This window comes from Xiphias gladius, chromosome 8 (genome assembly GCF_016859285.1).
Source record: "Xiphias gladius isolate SHS-SW01 ecotype Sanya breed wild chromosome 8, ASM1685928v1, whole genome shotgun sequence".
NCBI lineage: Eukaryota > Metazoa > Chordata > Actinopteri > Istiophoriformes > Xiphiidae > Xiphias > Xiphias gladius.
In genome coordinates, this window is record NC_053407.1 from 5,352,639 (window position 1) to 5,370,605 (window position 17,967).

At 41.0% G+C, this 17,967-nt stretch overlaps 1 protein-coding gene across 2 annotated transcripts in view; it reads left to right on the plus strand.

The window, feature by feature from the left end:
- The window catches only part of syt9b (synaptotagmin IXb), a 54,273-nt gene that overhangs the window by 12,200 nt on the left and 24,106 nt on the right, over positions 1 to 17,967 (plus strand). The window lies entirely within an intron of this gene.

The following is a 17,967-nucleotide window of genomic DNA, read 5'->3' on the forward strand; positions in this document are numbered from 1 at the left end:
ATTGTTCGGTACTTTTCAAACAAAGATCAACAGTGGGAGCGGCGAGCAACAAATCGTCAACATACTGGATCAGAACTACACCTTGTGGTAGAATGAGATCATTCAATTGTTGTCTGAGTACCTGATTGAAGATGCCTGGTGATAAAACAATCCCTTGTGGTAGTCTAGTGTAGCGCAACTTTCTGCCTTTGTATGTGAAAGAGAAAATATCTCTGAGGTCCTCTGCTAATGGTAAACAGAAAAAGGCATTGGCCAGATTGATACATGTGAACCATCGGCAGACATGGCCGTGTAGGGGTTCGGTACAGGGACAGTAGGTGTAGTAATAATGGAGTTCATTTTCCTGAGATCATGTGCCATGCGGTATTTACCTGTTGCTTTCTTTTCAACAGGTAAAATGGGCGTGTTCTAGGATGAGTATGATTTTTCCAGTATCCCTACTTTCAATAATCCCTCAACTGTGTCTGCAGTACCTTTCTCTGCCTCTGATTTGTATCTATACTGGGGTTGCCAGATGGGCTGGGATGTATTATATTGAAAGGTGATAGGTGAGGCATATTTACAAAACCCCACGTCAGTGGGACCTGATGACCACAGAGAAGGTGGGAGAGAGTCAAGCATAAGAATGACAAATTCATGATCAGTCTTTTCTCTACCCTGGAAACGCTCAATCTTTCTATGTTCCAGTTCAACAATGTCAGTAGTATGGTGAGTGATTTTATAAGACTTAAAGGAGGGGCTGTAGTACAATGCAGGGATCTGAATTGGCTGCCAATCAATCACTGCAGCCAACCTCTTACACATTGCCTGGTGGTCAGCTTGTACCATTAGAATAACATGAGGTGACGCCTCTCCACTCATTTCATACCAAAGCATTTGATCAGGGGTGAGAGTGACCAGGGCGGCAATGCCCTCAGGTCCCACCAAGACACAAGGAGAGTCAATGTGCCAATGTTGACCTTCCACCTGGGAATAGAAAGCCTGCTGGTAAACCTTACAACCACGATCATAATACAGAGTGACATGAAACGGGTCGGTGGGTGAAGCATAGGGCTCTAAGACCTGCAGCCAGGGGCGCCACTGAGTAAACAGCAAGAGCAATCCGTTCGATTGTGGATTTTCAGGCAGTAGTTTACCCCAATAGATGACTACCCACACTGCAGCCTGAGGTGTAACGTCTGCAGCTAGCATCATGTGAGAGGTGGTGGAGATCGATGGCAACGAACAGTTCGTAGAGACACCATTGGGAAACGTGACTATTATTCCATCAGGGCTGCACAACACAGACGCCCCACATTTGACCAACATATCTCGTCCCATAAGGTTGACCGGGCATGATGTAGAGTTGACAAACTGATGACGGAGAGACTGACTAGCCACCTGAACAGTCAACGGCTTGGTTAATGGCAGAGCTTCATTTTTTCCCGAGAAACCGACCACATGTACAGAGTCATATGATAAGGTTGCAGGTGCCATATCACATGTGAGTTTAGAATAACGGGCTCCAGTATCCACTAGAAATGGCAGCTCAACTTCATTTACAGCCATAACCATGTAGGGGTCCGCCAATCCCACATGGCTCGGTGTTCCCAGGCCCCGTCAATATTGATCGCGAGGGTACATGCTTGGAAACTGACCCCCTAGCGCGACGTTGGCATTGGGCGCTTGGTGTGCAGCCCCACTGTTTGCCTGCATGCCTCCTTGTTGTGGTCTGCTGGTGCAATCCGTAGCCCAATGTCCACTTTGTCCACAGACCCCAATACTGATCTTGTGAACGTGGACGGCGAGACCACTGATTGCTCCTAAATCCACCATAACTACCCCTACTGCGGCCTCCACGCCCACGCCCCCCACCAAACCCGCCCCTCATCAGCATCTGATGATGATGGTGCGGTTGAGTCATCCAGTCAGGCATAGGATACAGATCAGGGGAATCAAAAGGCAAATCTGCCTGTTTCGGTTGTTACCTGTCAGTATTGAAGTGTTTTCTGGCTAAATTTAATTGTAATTTCACCAACTGAGATTGATTATTGCTAATTTCCATTTTTTCAACATCAGTTTTCATTCTGTGACTTTTTAGATGATGTGCCAAATGTTTCTCCCACTTCTCGCTGTCACACCCCGGAATATCAGGGTTGAGCTCCATGGCCGTTTTAACAGACTTAGGCATCCCTTCCATTACTGCTCTTCTAAATAGTGTTGTTTGAAGTGGATCTTGGCCAGGATGTGTTCCTGCCATGTCAATCCACTGTCCCCTACACTTAAGCAAAAATGAGGGCACATCTTCATCATCTTTTATTTTAAACACTAATGAGTGTACTGCTCCCTGAGGCACTGGATAACTTGGTTCTAATCGCAGTTCCTATGGCTGTGGCATATCTAGCAAAGGTTGTTTCTTGTGGTAACTGAGCAGTGTGAGAAATCATCTCCACCTGTAACACCTCATGTTCCCCAACCTGTCTGCCCAACAAGGCCCTCCAGTCTGCCAAAGCTAAGGTATAACCCATAGTCAGCTGGCAGAATTGTCTCATCCACGGTGCCCCTCCTGAAGTGGGCGGTGGTAGCTTCTCAACTAAACAATTCATGTCTGTGAAGGAAAAATTGCTGATATATAGCACCCCCTGCTGGGCTGGCTACTAATGGCATCATATGCGCTTTTTGCTGTATTACCTTTTTCTGTGTTGCAGGTCTGGCTGTAGAGCGTAAATAATAGGAATGCTGAGCCGGCGGTGGCGCCTGATTTCTGGTGAAAGTACCGCTTAACTGAAGGATTTCTACTGGTTGACATTTTATGCTGTCCTCTGATCCACTAAGTTCTATCTCAGTGTCCTCACCAGCGGTGTCTTCTTCCTCACCCTGTTCCTGTCTTCTCCGTGCTGCAGGAGCGGATGTAATAATTCTTTTCTTGTCATCTTGCTCTATCCGGCCGGTAGCTAGTGTACTGAAATGTATGAGTGGTGGATCGACCCCTCTCTGCATTCTAGAAATGAATGGAAGACCTGAAAGCATCCCTTCCTCTCCTGGTGTAGATCGTGCTGGAAGTGTCTGTGCGCCGGGACACACTGGCGGTGTAGTCTGAGCCGGTTGATTTATGTCTATAAGACAAAAACCACAGTCGAGCGGTGCCCCAGTGGTAGATAGCCCCCTTCTCAGTGAGTCTCTTGTCTGTTCTTCCTCTCTGATCATTGCTAGGGTGCGCAAGCGTCTCTGAGTGTCCTGAATGTCTTCCTCTAATGTTTGCAGCTCTATTGTTCTTAGTCTATTTCTCTCTATTCTTGCTCTGTCTAATGTCTCATCAGACTCCTCCTTCACGTCTAACACTCCCTGTACTGAAACGACTGGCATTTGATTAGGTGGAGGAGCAGTTGGCTCCCCTTTAATATTCAACGCTGGGTAAAGTGAGCTGGAACCTTGAGCTCCTTTCCCTGCAGGTGAGGACTGATTGTGTCTGTTTATTATTTTCAGGGAACAATGTGCCACAAGCTAATGCAATTTTGCGTAACAGAGCTCTCTTTTTATCTTTTTCCTGTCGCTCCTTGCTCCATGCACTCTTCTGTAAGAGTGAAGGACTGCTCTTCTCATGCTCCTCTAGCATTTCCTTAGCCTCTGTCTCTAATTTAGAGAAGAAACGGAGTAGGCTTCCTCCCCTTTTCTCTGCCTTCAATCTGTCCTGCACCTCCTCCCACATCTCATCACATTTTCTAAGCACTAAGCATCTGTCTTTTAATCAGTTTCCAGTGCTCTTGCTGTTGTTGTTCTAACATTAACATTACAGTTTGAGGACCACAGCCCCCATCTACATACTCCATATCTAACTCTCTATCCATGTTTGTGTGGTGTGGTGCACTTACATGTATGTAGATTGTTTTAATCACCAGTCCTCTCGCAATCTGTTGGGTAAAAATTAATTTTTATCTTCCCTCAGTTTGTATGGAAAAACACCCGAGCAACTGACCTTACTGCATGAGGTTCATCACACGCCAGTCATTGTGTATGGCATAACACCAGAGCCACTGACCCTATGAACTGCACACACTTTTACAGTTTGGCGTGTGGTTTGTTATCACCTTTAGGTTACCCCCACACGTTTTTGCAGTTCAGACACCTGGACTAAACTTCAACAGACACACCGTTGTACCTACCACCCACTTTTATTGTTAGCCACTTTTATTATAGTCAATTTTACACAATTTCCAAAATAATCACACAGTCTCTTGGACCACCGTTGGGTTGCTCCGATATGGAATTTCTTACAACGGCTTAGGGATCACAAGCTCAACCCCTCCCACGGGTAAAAACATAAAAGATAATAACTGCTAAATTTAAACACTCTGCAGCGAACTATCCTAGATCGCTGCTTCACGCTTGCTCCCCTGGTCCTTTAAACGACTTTTTCATCGACGCCTCTTTGATAGACTTATTGACCTTGCTATCGAGGATTTCTGCACTTAGCCGGGTCGGTCCTTTATTATTTCTTATCTTTAGCTTGAGTGCTAGAGCTCTTCCTTCCCTCGTGACTGGCTGATTAGACCCCCACGAGTCTGGGTATACCCAAGGGAGCTCCTGACTACCAACCTTATTTTAGAGCTGCGCCTTCCCAGCACACGGATCTGTTGAACACAAGTTACCGTGCCTCGCCCTGCAATGGCTCTGGACACGCTTAAGCATTGCGAACCTGCCCCTTTTACTTTAGCGGATATGTACAAAAATTCACTAATTCTGCTGTTCTTTTATGAAAAACAGGTTTGCACTCACTAAGGAAATCCCCTTCTCATCAGATCATAGATCCTGAAGGGTTGATTTATCAATCTCCCTCGATGGCACCCTCTCAGTTGTCAGTCACCGGGGACCCTTCTGCCGATCACGGCCTCCCTGGAGGCACCCACTCAGTGTACTAATAACCCAGGGACCCTTCCTCCGACCGCGTTATAAGCAATCTCAATCCTCTTAATTTTAGCTGTATAGTAGACATTAGGGACACACAGTACAACATTATTTTAGAATTTTCCAATGTACAGAATTTTGGTTTAAACGGGCTTCTGCTTACCGATGTTTTAAAGAGGCCTCTCGTTGTCCACGGCGTCCCAGTTGTCTATTTTTCTACAGTGCAAAGCTTTTTTTAAAAATGTAAAACGAAAAAGTTTTAGTTAAAAATTCCTGCCTTCATCACGTCGGGGTCACCAAATTGTTGAGTCCATCCTTTAAAACATCAGGACTCGCGCATTTGTTTAGTGAAGTATGAAGGACGCAAAAAGTTAAATTCACATCTATTTATTAAAATACGGCAGTGTTTTAAAGATTGAAGTTGCTTACAGAGCTCTGGACCAGACTATGCATCCCTGACAAGCATACAGCATTCACATCAGTTCACAAAGTCTGGGTGACAATTCTCTCCCTGGTCCAGCAAACAAAGTAAATAACACCTCTGTTTACTATAAGCACCTGAGTTTAATAAGCACCATAAGCTGGTTAATTTTAATCTCATAGTAAGATAATATATAAAAACATATAAAAATAGCCCTTCAATATGTATATACATTTCTGCACCAATTTGTTGAGACATCAAATCCACATACACTGATCAGCCACAACATTTAAGCAAGTTACCGTTTTTTTTAATGTTGTGGCTGAAAGATGTATGTATACAGTCTAAACAGTGGGATCCAAAAGACATCCCTATTAGTGTCATCCATATTAGCGATTAAAATGAGATACTCTGCAATGTATTTCTCACACCTGAACCAATTATCAGTGCCCGAATGTTTGCCAAGCTTTGTCCCCCTTAGTTAATGTTGTTATGCTGTCAAGCTTTCCATCAGTGATGCCAGGTGTACAGTAATTATTGTGTGTCTACGATAATTTAGCCCTTTGTACGATGTACACTCAATAATTATAACAACCTAAATCTGCAATAATTTTGATGTCATAAATTCAAAGTTTTTGATAGGAGTGAAATGGCATTGAGCTGATTTGGAACCAGCCTGATTATTCAGCGTTCGCTATCCATGTCAATAATGTATTATGGAAAATGTGGATCACAGGCCTGTTTCCTAGAGATTATGTTTGTTCAACTAAATTTGTAGCAACAAATACATTTTAAATTGCAACCGGATTACGTTTTCTACTAATGTAATGAGGACATGTTAATTTACATATTTGGCTGCAAATATGTTGATTCTGAACATATCAGTAAAATGTTCTCAGACAACGTATTTGTTTTCCACTAAAATATGGATTTGTAGTGCACTACAGCATTATTAAACTTTTTCATGGTTATGTTTAGGTGCTCACAGCACCTGGTGAAGGTTAGGGAAAGATCAGGGTCTGATTTGATACAGAATTTTTTTTTACATAGACTTTTGGTTTTAGATGACAAAGAAAAGAAAATAATTAATATGTAATGGGGAAATCTAAAAGTACTTTTGGAGGGAACAAAGAAGGGGAAGAGTCAGGCCCTCCCTAGAAAAAAATCTTATATCCAGCTGCACCAACTGCTCCAACATTCTGATGATCTCTTACCAGCCTGTGGGGATGGAGGTAAGTTTTAATCTTCTAACTAAGGAAAAGCTAGTTCAACTCATAGCTACATTATTGTCTTGGTAAATTGGTCCACTGACTGTAATAGTTGTAATATTTGATGCTGATCTGACTGGGAGTGAGCAAATAGGCTAATATGCTAGGTTAAAAATAAAAAAACAAAACAAACAAAAAAAGACAAAAAAAACAAATGCCGACCAGAATTTTCAATTTCTTTAGCAATGTACTGGTAGGTACCTAATGTTAGCTCAACTACTACTAGCAAATGTTAGGCCAGTTTTTTTTTCTTTTTTCTTTTTTTGTACATATGAACCAGTGCCACTATCTTGCTGTCTATAGTTTGTCATATACTGTATGTTGTAAAGTGGTCAAATTTGCTGCTAAAAGTAAAAAAAAATCTTTCACAATATTTTATTGTGGAGTGCTACCTAAAATCTCCTTGTTTTCTGGAAAATTACAATAATGTGTTTTCATAGGGATGCCAGAATCTACCTGAGCCTTTTACCACATCTTATGGTCCCCCACAACCTACAAGAAATGGTATGTCATGGGCGTGACTTCACCCTATACTTACACCTTTTTAAAAGTGCTGATTGCACTCAGGAGATACTTGGGGGAAAGCACTAGTCTGTCAAAATAACTGTATCAAAGTTTGGCTTTATGGTAATTTTGGAGTCCATGGTTGTTGGTATTTTGTCCAAAAGCACATGCTATTCATTAAAATCGATTGATCCATTCATCCATGCATCCATTTTCAGGTTAAGCAAGGTAGTCCAGACATCCTTCTCTCCAGCAACATTTTCCAGCCCCTCCTGGGGGATTTTAATGCATTCCAAAGTTAGATGAGATTTATGGTCTCTCCAGCATATTCTGGATCTCCTGCCAGTTGGATGTGCCCACAAAACCTCCAATTGAAGGCGCCCAGGAGGCATCCTGATCAGGTGGCCAAACTACCTTGACTGGCTCCTTTTGACATCCAGAGGGGGCAGTGACTCTACTCTTGGCTCCCTCGGGATGTCTGAGTTCCTTTTAGGTACTACCTGAAGCTCATGAGCATAGGTGAGGGTTGGAATGTAGATTGACTGGTAATTTAAAGCTCTGCCCCCTCAATGCGTTTCTGCAAAAAGCAGAAAGGCTTTTTGCCTGAGGTCCCCAAACTGGACTCTCACTTCCCCCCTGCTGCACTTTGAGATCCTGCCCAAAATCACAAACAGGATCGGCGACAAGGGACCCCGGTGGAGGCCAGTAGCAACTGGAAACATGGTTGGCCTCCTGATGAGAATAGGGACACATCTCTCACTTCAGTAATATGAGGACCTGATGGCTTGTAATAATGACCCTGGTACCCCATACTCCCAGAGTGCCCCCTACATGACTCCCTGAGGTCATAGGCCATCTCCAAGTCCACAAAACACATGTAGACTGGATGAGTATTCCAGTACCCTGGCACAAGCTTTCCTGGGGAGGTTGAGAAATGTGATAGGCCAGTAATTGAACTGAAGGGTCCCCCTTTTTAAAAATTGGAACCACCCACCCAGTCTGCCCGTATGCAGGTACTGTCCCCAACCTCCATGCGACACTGAAAAGGCATGTCAGCCAAGACAGCCAAACAATGTCCAGAGCCTTCAGCATCTCAGGGTGAATCTCATCCATACCTGGCACCTTGCTGCTGAGGAGATTATTGACTACCTCAGAGACCTCTACCAGAGATATGAGTGACCTCTGGCACCAACTCCGGCTCCTTCCACATCAGAGAGGTGATATTCCACACCCCTAGGACCAGTCTACAATGCCAGGGATTGGCACATCTAGGTCCCTGCCCTTGCCTGCCAACCAGTTTACATAGCACCCCACCTAGATTCCTATCCATGTAGGTTGTGGGCGCAAAGCCCCATGAAGTTTTTCAGGGTGTGCCAGACCAGGCCTCATGGGTCAAGGCACGGCCACCAGATGCTCGCCAGCGAGCTCCCATCCCAGGTCTGGCTCGAGGAGGTGGGGCCTGTTTCCATTGTCTGGGTGAGATGGCCTATCTCCATAAAAAAAAAAAAAAAGAAATCGGTCATAGTCTGGCCCCTCTCCTGGGACCATCTTGCATTATGAGACCCTATCAGGTGCTGTCTGTGAAGGCTCTAAGTCATCCATGTCATGGTTATCCAAGAAGAGTTGAATCAATGGCAACTGGACTTGGTTGTAGATCTTGAAGATGTTTCATTGTCTCATCCAAAAGGCTTCATCAGTTCTGACTGACTGATGAGGAGTACCATGTATTTAACCTCTGTGGGGTCGTTGTCATGGCCATTGATGTCACTTTTTGTTCATTAGGGCTCCGGGCTGTTTCAAACGACGGTGGTTAGAGTTTTTGGAGTCACCTGAGGCCAAGTGTGAATGACAGTTGTTGGAGTCACATGAGGCCAAGTGTGAAGGGTTGTTAAATCTCCTGGGAAGGGAAACGACAGCACTGTAGGTGGGGAATAATTGGTGTCATGGGCCTCCTCCTCTGTTGAGGGAGGGTTTTTCTATTTTAATACAGATGGTCTACTTCACTACTCTTTAGAACCACCTGTCTTCCCCATCCAAAATATGTACGCAATATGTATGTAGACATTTTAGATAGGGAGTACAATGAACCAAGCGCAGCAATGGCCTTGATAATGACCCCACAGAGGTTAAATACCTGGGACTCCCCACCAGTCAGTCAGAACTGATAAAGCGTCTTGGATGAGACAGTTAAACATCTTCAGTATCTACAATCAAGTACAGTTGCCCTGGATTCAACTATTCTTGGACTACCAGGGGTTGCTGCCCCTGACAATACAGCTTCCACGATCACCGAGACACACAAACCCTTTCACCATGTTAAGGTGGCAATTCTCGGAGGAGACCTTGAAATTCAGTTCAATCCAACTGCAAGTGCATTATATTTTGGACAGGTATTATTTTTTGACAATCCCGTTAGTTACTCCTACCACCCACGCTCTCTATCAAATTTGTCAAGGTTGGCCATCCAAGTTGATCCGCTTCCAAGGTGATAAACTGTTTTCCACCATTACATACAGTCTACCATCAGCTTCAGGTGGGAGTGGACAAGTGGCCCATCAAGGAGAGAGTAATGATGGATGTAAAGTCTAGTCTCTGGTGTGACATTCGTGCCCTTTGTGTGCCCATTGTCCACCACAACCACCTCCTGGTGACTCTGTTCCCGTTCATTCACTCAAAAAAAGAAAATGTTGCCTCTGAATATAATCCAGCCAGGGATTACATTGCCGCCATAATATAACTGGGAAAAGAGTTTAGTAGTATATAAACAAAATTTCAAGGACACAAGTTTTGCTCTTAATGATCCAAACACATCTGTGCTGACATCTCTTGGGGCAACCACTGTTGCCATTGACAACCGCTTATAAACCCTGTATTTCGCAAGTTATTTGTGATCAAACCATTTCTTGGCATGATTATCCTCAACTTTTTTTTGGTATGTATTATGGTACAAAGTATTAACTTGCCTGAGCCTACTGCGTTCAACCTTCAAACACCACTCAGTTTTCAGCATGAGGCAACGCTGCTTTCAATTCATTCATGACACATTTTCAGATTACAGTGTAAAGATTTCAATTAGCTTCATGAGATGTTTAAAAACACTGCCTGTAGACCTAGTATCTTAAGTATTATAAGGAAAAATTTAATATCAGTGTCATTTCAATCATTTCAACCCTGCTTGGTTATCTAGGACGAGCAACACAAAAGTTAGATTCATGCTTTACTATTCATATTTTCAAAAGGTATATTTCCCTTTTAATTTTAAAAGAGAAAAGACTGAGGATGAATATTAACCAATGCTATCTTGGATGAAGAGTTTTGCTGGGGTTGCTGAATTTCTTTCAACTTTAGCCTATAATGTCATATAGCATTCAGGATACTCTGGCAACCACACAGTGGGGAAATAGTACACAGTGGATGTCATGAATGTTTTTTTTTAATACACTACCTATAAACCAACATAACATGAAATGCTCCTTAGCCCTAATGAAACATTAGATTAGGTTACTACAAACATCTGCAGCATACATTTGAGCAGATATAACACAGAATTGAATATGTTCCTTACACTTTTGCTCTTTTGTTTTTGTTTTTTAAAGCCAAAAAAAAAAAAAAGACACCACCCTCCAGACTCTCTGCTCTTACTACAGCAGCATATTTAGCTAATGGTCAATTTAGTCAAAATTTCTTTGTTGCAAACTTGTAGTCATATCCTTAAAATAGATCTTCAAAGCAGGATGAGTACATATTTGTTTAATGAATTTGCATGTATTTGGAGATAATACGTGTAAAGAATGCTTGTGAAATTATGGTTAATTAGTGTGGACATATGTTTTTCGTACCAAAAGAGCCAAATGAGAACTCAGTAAGGGAGTTTAGTGCTTTACTGACAATTTAAGCTTTGATGTAAGTCACCACTAATACCTCAGTATTAGACACTTTATACTTGTAGCAGTTATTCCATCATGCTTGTTTATGTAAACTCAAGCAACCCCACCACAGACAATTACACTAATGAAAATCTGTCTAACCTTTTTCAATTATAATTCTTGACTTCCTGTTGTGAGGAGTGAGCTTACTGATTATTGGAGCTCATGAATCCAATTGACTGCCACCAGCCTTACAGGGTTTAGGCCTCGGTGCATCGATTGATCTTGCAAGAGAACTTGAAAAGTGTAGACACCCTGTGGCTTTTGAAAAGGCTATAACAAAGGTAGTCGTTGAGGTCTTTTTACTCATTTGAAAAGCCAAACTTACAAAAAAAGGAGCAAAAGTGTTTTCAATATTTGGTTTTTTGACTCAATTATTTACAAATATAAGGTGGTTTGGAGGGAAAATTGTTAGCTTTGGATGCAAACATGGTTAATACAAAGATAAATTATTAATATTCTGAGCTGTAATTTAATTTAGATACAGAAAAACGTTATTAATGACTGTGAAATATTTCTATTTTTCATTAAACAAATGCATGAACTATTTGGCACATCAAAGCCAGAGCACAGTGGAACAAGCTGCATGCACCCTATCAGAGCCAGCTGAGATCACAAGCCCTGCTCTATGTTGGGACACACACTGTATATCATCTCTCCACAACTTTCAATTCATCCCAGCTGGTGCACAGTTCAGAGCCACACAAGAAGACGGGCTGTGTTCTACCCAGTCTAGGAGTTTCCCCATTTGCCATTGCTCTTTCAAAACTAATTGGCACAAACAGTTTCTATTGCAGGGGAACATTTACAGGCAGTGTTAACAATTTAGCACCTTTGTCGCTGAATTTACAGACTTTCACACCCCTTTAGCGAGTTTTCTTCACAGGAACACCTAACAACAAATCCAGCGACTTCTTAGACAAACCTCAGCTACTTTCCGCAGAAGAGGGGCGCCAGTATTGCCCTAAGAGCGGATGGTCGGGCTTTCCCTTCCGCAGGCACACCTCTATGTGTCTCATTCAGACCGCATAGCATCTGACATAGATGTGAATGAGCTTCTAACTTTCTCTCTGAGTGATCATTTTACAAGTAAAAATCACAGGACAGCGGTTGCTTTACCTTTTGTGTATGGTGATTTTTGTCAGATGACGTTGTTATAAAATCAGGATTTTAGAGGTGCAGAGCAGCAGCTTGGAAATGTCTTGGAAGTGACTGTTGGTTAACATGTAGTCCTAATGGGTCACGTTTCAGTCACTATTTCATACTTGTTCTGTTGTCTGACAACAAAAACAGAAAAACACGTCAATGAGAACAGCTTTATGTGGAATTCGGCTGTATTTAAATACTGTTTATGTGAACACAGAGAGTAGAAGAGAGGGAAACAGATAAAGGGCGATCCAGCCATATACTAGGTTTTGACCTGGTCTTGTTTTGATCTGTTATTAAGGTCTAATCTTTAGATTCTGTGAAGCTCCTCTGAATGGTGAGTACTGTATATCTGTGACATGTCTTCCTATGTGACCCATTTTACCAAAAGTCATTCAGTTTTCTGAGCTCTGCACCGTAAATGGCACCTCAGAATTGCATCTTCAAATGGTGAAATTTTCTTCATATTTAAAAACTGGTGAAACCTTGAGTTGCAGTAGATACTCGCAATGCATGTGGAGAGGGAGTCAATCTTGAAGAATAAAGCTGCAGCAACACTTGTAGTATTGAAAACAACTTTGCCGAGCTTTTTTCCAGCTTTAGCTTTTTTTACTTGGAAACAGTGTGGAGAACCAATTTACAGCTCCTATAATGACATTTTTTTTCATAATTTATCCCTTGAAATATGTCAACTTTTCTTTAAAGTTGTCCTCTGCTAACATGCAGTAGATAAGGCCAGATCCATGCACTGGATTTAAGTTGTAGAACAGGCTAGGGTAAGTAATCAACATTGAATCACAGAGCAGAACTGTTGCTGCAATGCTGTCTGTGGGTTGGCATGTTCAATTATGCTTGCAGAACCCTATTCGGTGATGTTGATGTTGACAGTTGAAGGCATCAAAGTGGCCAGAAGTGCAACATGAATGAAAACATGAATTAAATGAGCATTAAATAGATCCTTCGCACAATAAATCCATGTTCACAACCACCTCTTTTGCTAAGGAAGCCACTGATAGTTGTAGCTACGGATACCATTCAACACAGTAATCCCCACATCTTGTACTATTTAACTGCATATTCTACACTGTGAGTTGATGTAGGTGGTATCTCTGTGGTATATCTTTACATTGGTTTTATAACATTACTCTTATACTATACTGGTATACAGTGAGCTTCTAAAAGTATTCAGACCCCTTCACTTTTTGCAAACTTTGTAATGTTACAGATATACTTTAAAATTGTTTACATTTAAATAAATGAAATTAAAATTGATTGAATTCACGTTTTTGGCAATGAAGGGCCCAAATACTTGTGTAATTAACAGATTTCCTTTTTCGATTTTAATCAATTTGCAGAAAAGTCTGAAAATGTGTTTTCACCTTGTCACAATAATTTGTGTGTAGAATTAATTTGTAAAAAAAAATATTATTATTTTTACAATTGGTAACGCTATTTCCCCACACTGAGTTCATTTTTTCAAAACTATTCATTTTTCTGTACTGACATGAAGCTCAGCACAACAGTTAATCTAACATCCGAAATGCATTCATACAAACACTTCATACACATCTCAGGATCAGCTCTTGTACCAGATCATTGACATTTGTCTCTTAACAAGAAAAAATAAGGGTAATTCTTTGTTGGCTTGTGCTACCATACAATATACTGTATGTCAGAAATACTGCAACGTGCTTCAGTAGGCAATATAATTTCTTTTTTTTTGTGCAATTTTTGCATACAAAACTATACAAATTCATTATACATACTTATGTATAGGATAGCTAAAGCTAATAGAAATGAGTGAAGAAATAAGTGAAGATCTCCAGCATCCAGTGTGTGTGTGTGTGTGTGTGTGTGTGTGTGTGTGTGTGTGTGTGTGTGTGTTTGTGTGTTTGTGTGTGTATGCCTTTTTGTGGTACCTCTGTGGTACCTTTTCCGTTATAGACAGCAACCCTGTCGGGACCAGTAGTCCTCATGGGAACAAAGCTCAGTCCTAATGAGGCAACACATCATTTCTGAGGTCCTGGTCAAGGTTAGGGGTAGGATGTGAACTGAGGTTAGGTTAAAGTTTGAGTTAGGCATGAATGGGTTATGGTTAAAGTTAGGGTTTGGGTTAGGCTGCCCACTATAAATGCAAGTCAATGCAATATCCTAACAAGGATAGTTGTCCAAACATGCATGTGTGTGTGTGTGTGTGTGTGTGTGTGTGTGAGAGAGAGAGAGAGAGAGAGAGTGTGTTAAGGTTAGAGAGAGACAGAGAGAGAGAGTTATAATAATGTCTGAATTTATTTCAGGTTTGTACAGAAATCCTTTTACAGTGCTGCAATCATCTGTAATTCAGTGTAAAATAGTCTTCTTCTGCATAGTATGGGATACTTGATGCATCTATAAATGATTAGTCAAATTGTTGAGACAACATAACTCAGAGATCTTTTCAGACAAGATATACCATTTAAGAAAAATAGTTGAAATAAGTATGCATAGTTTTCATGCATCTTCATTCAATTTCACAGCGGACCTTTGCTGCAAAAAGACTTTGAATCTCTGCCCTGTGGTTTCAAAATAAAAATTGGAAAATGATTTTCTCTTGTACTGAAGGACTGAACTCTAATGGTACCATAAATAAGCTCATTTCAAACTGGCCTAAGCATTCTCCACCGTCCCATTAAGAGATTCTCTCAGCTCTATCAGCACCAAAGACAAATAAAAAACACTGAAAGGAAAACACTATTCAAACCAGAGCTAAATGCAATATAAATATGACATTTGACAGCTTTTAAAACCATTTTGGTATTTTGGCAACACGTCATGAGTGAATAACGTACCAAGGACATCATGACAGTGTATCAGTGCTACTGTCAGTGTATCATGGAGCCTGCAGGACATTGTACTGCACAAGGACACTCAGTCTGGTGGGTTCAGAAAATTCAGACACTATCTCTCTTTGTCTGATTTAGAATGACTAGCAAGAAGGAAAAAGAGAACTGAAGAAGAAAGCAGGGATTGAGAAGGATACAGAGAGTACAGTCATCTCTTAAACTCTTTCTCTCTGAAAACATGTAACCTCAGCAAACAGTCTGAGCCTTGCTTTTAGTTGAGTTTGTGAAAGGCTACTTCACAAGAAATAGGTATCCACTATCATCAAGCACTATCTGTCCGACCACAACCTGCTATTACCCAGCAGCTAAAGGGAGAAACTTCTCCTCTGCTAATAGATAACAACAGTCTTTTGGTTCCAGATGTCTCTACATCATGCCTCGAGTCTGGTCATGGATATACATGGTCTATACATAAGGAAAGGGAGAAACAAGCCCGTATCATCTGTAAAGGAAAGAATATATAAATAGATACTTTTTATGAGCCCTATATACATCCATTCATACCTTTTTTTGAGATGCAACGAGTAGCAAGTATACACTCACCAAGAACTTTATTAGCGACACCATACTAATACTGGGTAGGGCTTCAATTTGCTCTCAAAACAGCCTCAATTCTTCGTGGCATGGATTCCACAAGATGTTGGAAACATTCTTTTGAGATTTTGGTCCATGTTGATTTGATTGCATTTCATAATATCCACAGATTTGTCAACTACGCATTCATGCTGCGAATTTCCCACATCTCTACCACATCCCAAAGGTGTTCTAGTGGATTCAGATCTGGTGACTGGGGAGGCCCCTAAAGTACACTGAACTCATTGCCATGTTCATGAAACCAGATTGGAACGACTTTTGTTTTGTAACATGGTGCATTATCATGCTGGAAGTAGCCATTAGAATATTAGTAAATTGAGGCCATAAGGGGAAGCACATGGTCAGCAGTAATACTATAGGCTGTGGCATTCAAACAATGGTATTAAGGGGCCCAAAGTCTACCAAGAAAAAATTCCCCACACTATTACACCACCACCACCTAGACTGTTGACACAAGGCAGGCTGGGTCCATTGATTCATGCTTTTGATGCTAGGCTCTGACCCTACCATCTGTGTGCCTTAGCAGAAATCGAGATTCATCAAACCAGGCTATGGTTTCCAATCTTCAACTGTCAAGTTTTGGTGAACCTGCCTCCAGGTGCAGCCTCAGACTTTTGTTTTTAGCTGACGAAGTAGAACCCGACGTGTTCTTCTGCTGTTGCAGCCCATCCACCTCAAGGTTCGACATGCTGTGCATTCTAAGATGTTTTTCTATTCACCACAGTTGTAGAGAGTGGTTAGCTTAGTTAATGTAGCCCCTCTGTCAGATCCAACCAGTCTGGCCAGTCTACTCTGACCTCTCTCATCAACAAGGCATTTCTGTCCGCAGAACTGCTGCTCACCGGGTATTTTTTAGTTTTTCGCACCATTCTGAAACTCTAGAGACTTTTGTGCATGAAAATCCCAAAAGATCAGCAGTTTCAAAAATACTCAAACCAGCCTGTCTAGTTCCAACATTCATGCCACAATCAAAGTTCCTGAGATCACATTTTCTCCCAAGCACTCAGTGAATGTAAGTTATTCTGTCAGTTGGTGTGATTCAAACAATAGCAGAGCCCCATCTTTTCCTTGACAATTTAGCATCTAGCTGGTTGTAATTTCTTATGTATAATGTATATTATATTTATTATTTATTAGAAATTATACAGTATTGCATTTAAGGTTTAATAACATGATTGTAATTTAAAGTTTTCAGAAATTTTATTACAACAGTCAATTACTAATTATTCAAACAAAGAAGATAAATTACAGAATAATTGAAAATAATGAAATGAAAATTAATGAATACATCAAAATGCAGATGATTATTGGGTTACATAGAATCTGCAATCCAAGTTAAATTAAAGAAATTTAGGAATTACACCATAATCTGTGCATTTACTATAATCTTTATTTTGATTTTAAAGTTGAAATACAGACCAACAGTTGCCTATTTACACATCCAATGGACACAGAGCATCATTAGCATTCATTTGGGGTCAAATTTAAGTCCACTATTCACTCTCCTTTCAGCTCTTTTTTTTTGTCCCCACCAAGTCGTGAGAAAAATATCTATCTGCAAAACGATCCAGTTTCTTCACCTGCTCTTTGTTATTTTTGTCTGCTGTTTGGCCCTGAGCAGGTAGCGTTCAGTTTGTTTTTTGATCTTTTCAATGAAAATAGCTGTGTGTTGGAGCTGGAAATGACGATGATAAGTTCAGTGACAGAGAATCAAAACAGTAAAGTTGCAGGCCATAAAACTAAAACAATGAGCTGAAAGACGATTGCAGGATTAAGTAAACCTGCAGTGTTTGCTAATACAGAGCAAATAGAAGCCGTATTCTCTATCAATTTGCCACAATGGAGTTCTAGAGGCATTTGATTTAGGTAACAGAGCACTTGTCTCTTCATTGTTACCACGTTTATGTTGAAATATTCAATCATGTAATACCGTTCAACTATATACACTACACTGAAATACATACAGATAATCCATCCATTGTGTCTTAAATAAATTTTAGGATTACGGAATCTATTGTATTCAGGAGGAGTGATGTGGAAGCAGACAGGGTGAGAGAGTGATAGCACACTGAATTTAAAGGTCCACCAATACAGAGAACTGTTTTAATTTTTTAATTTTTGCAGTTAACTGTGATAGGGAAAGACGTTTTCTTGAGTTTCAAACATTCAGATATGACAAATCTAAACCACCTGCTTTCCTCGTCAAAGGTCTGGTGGACCTCAGAGTTGATCATTGATCTTCTAAACCTATTTATAAATGTCAAACAAACAAACAAAGTAAAGAAACATGAAAGGCTTGAGCTTACTTGTTTTGTTTTCTCCTTTTCCTCACTGTCTTTGAGATG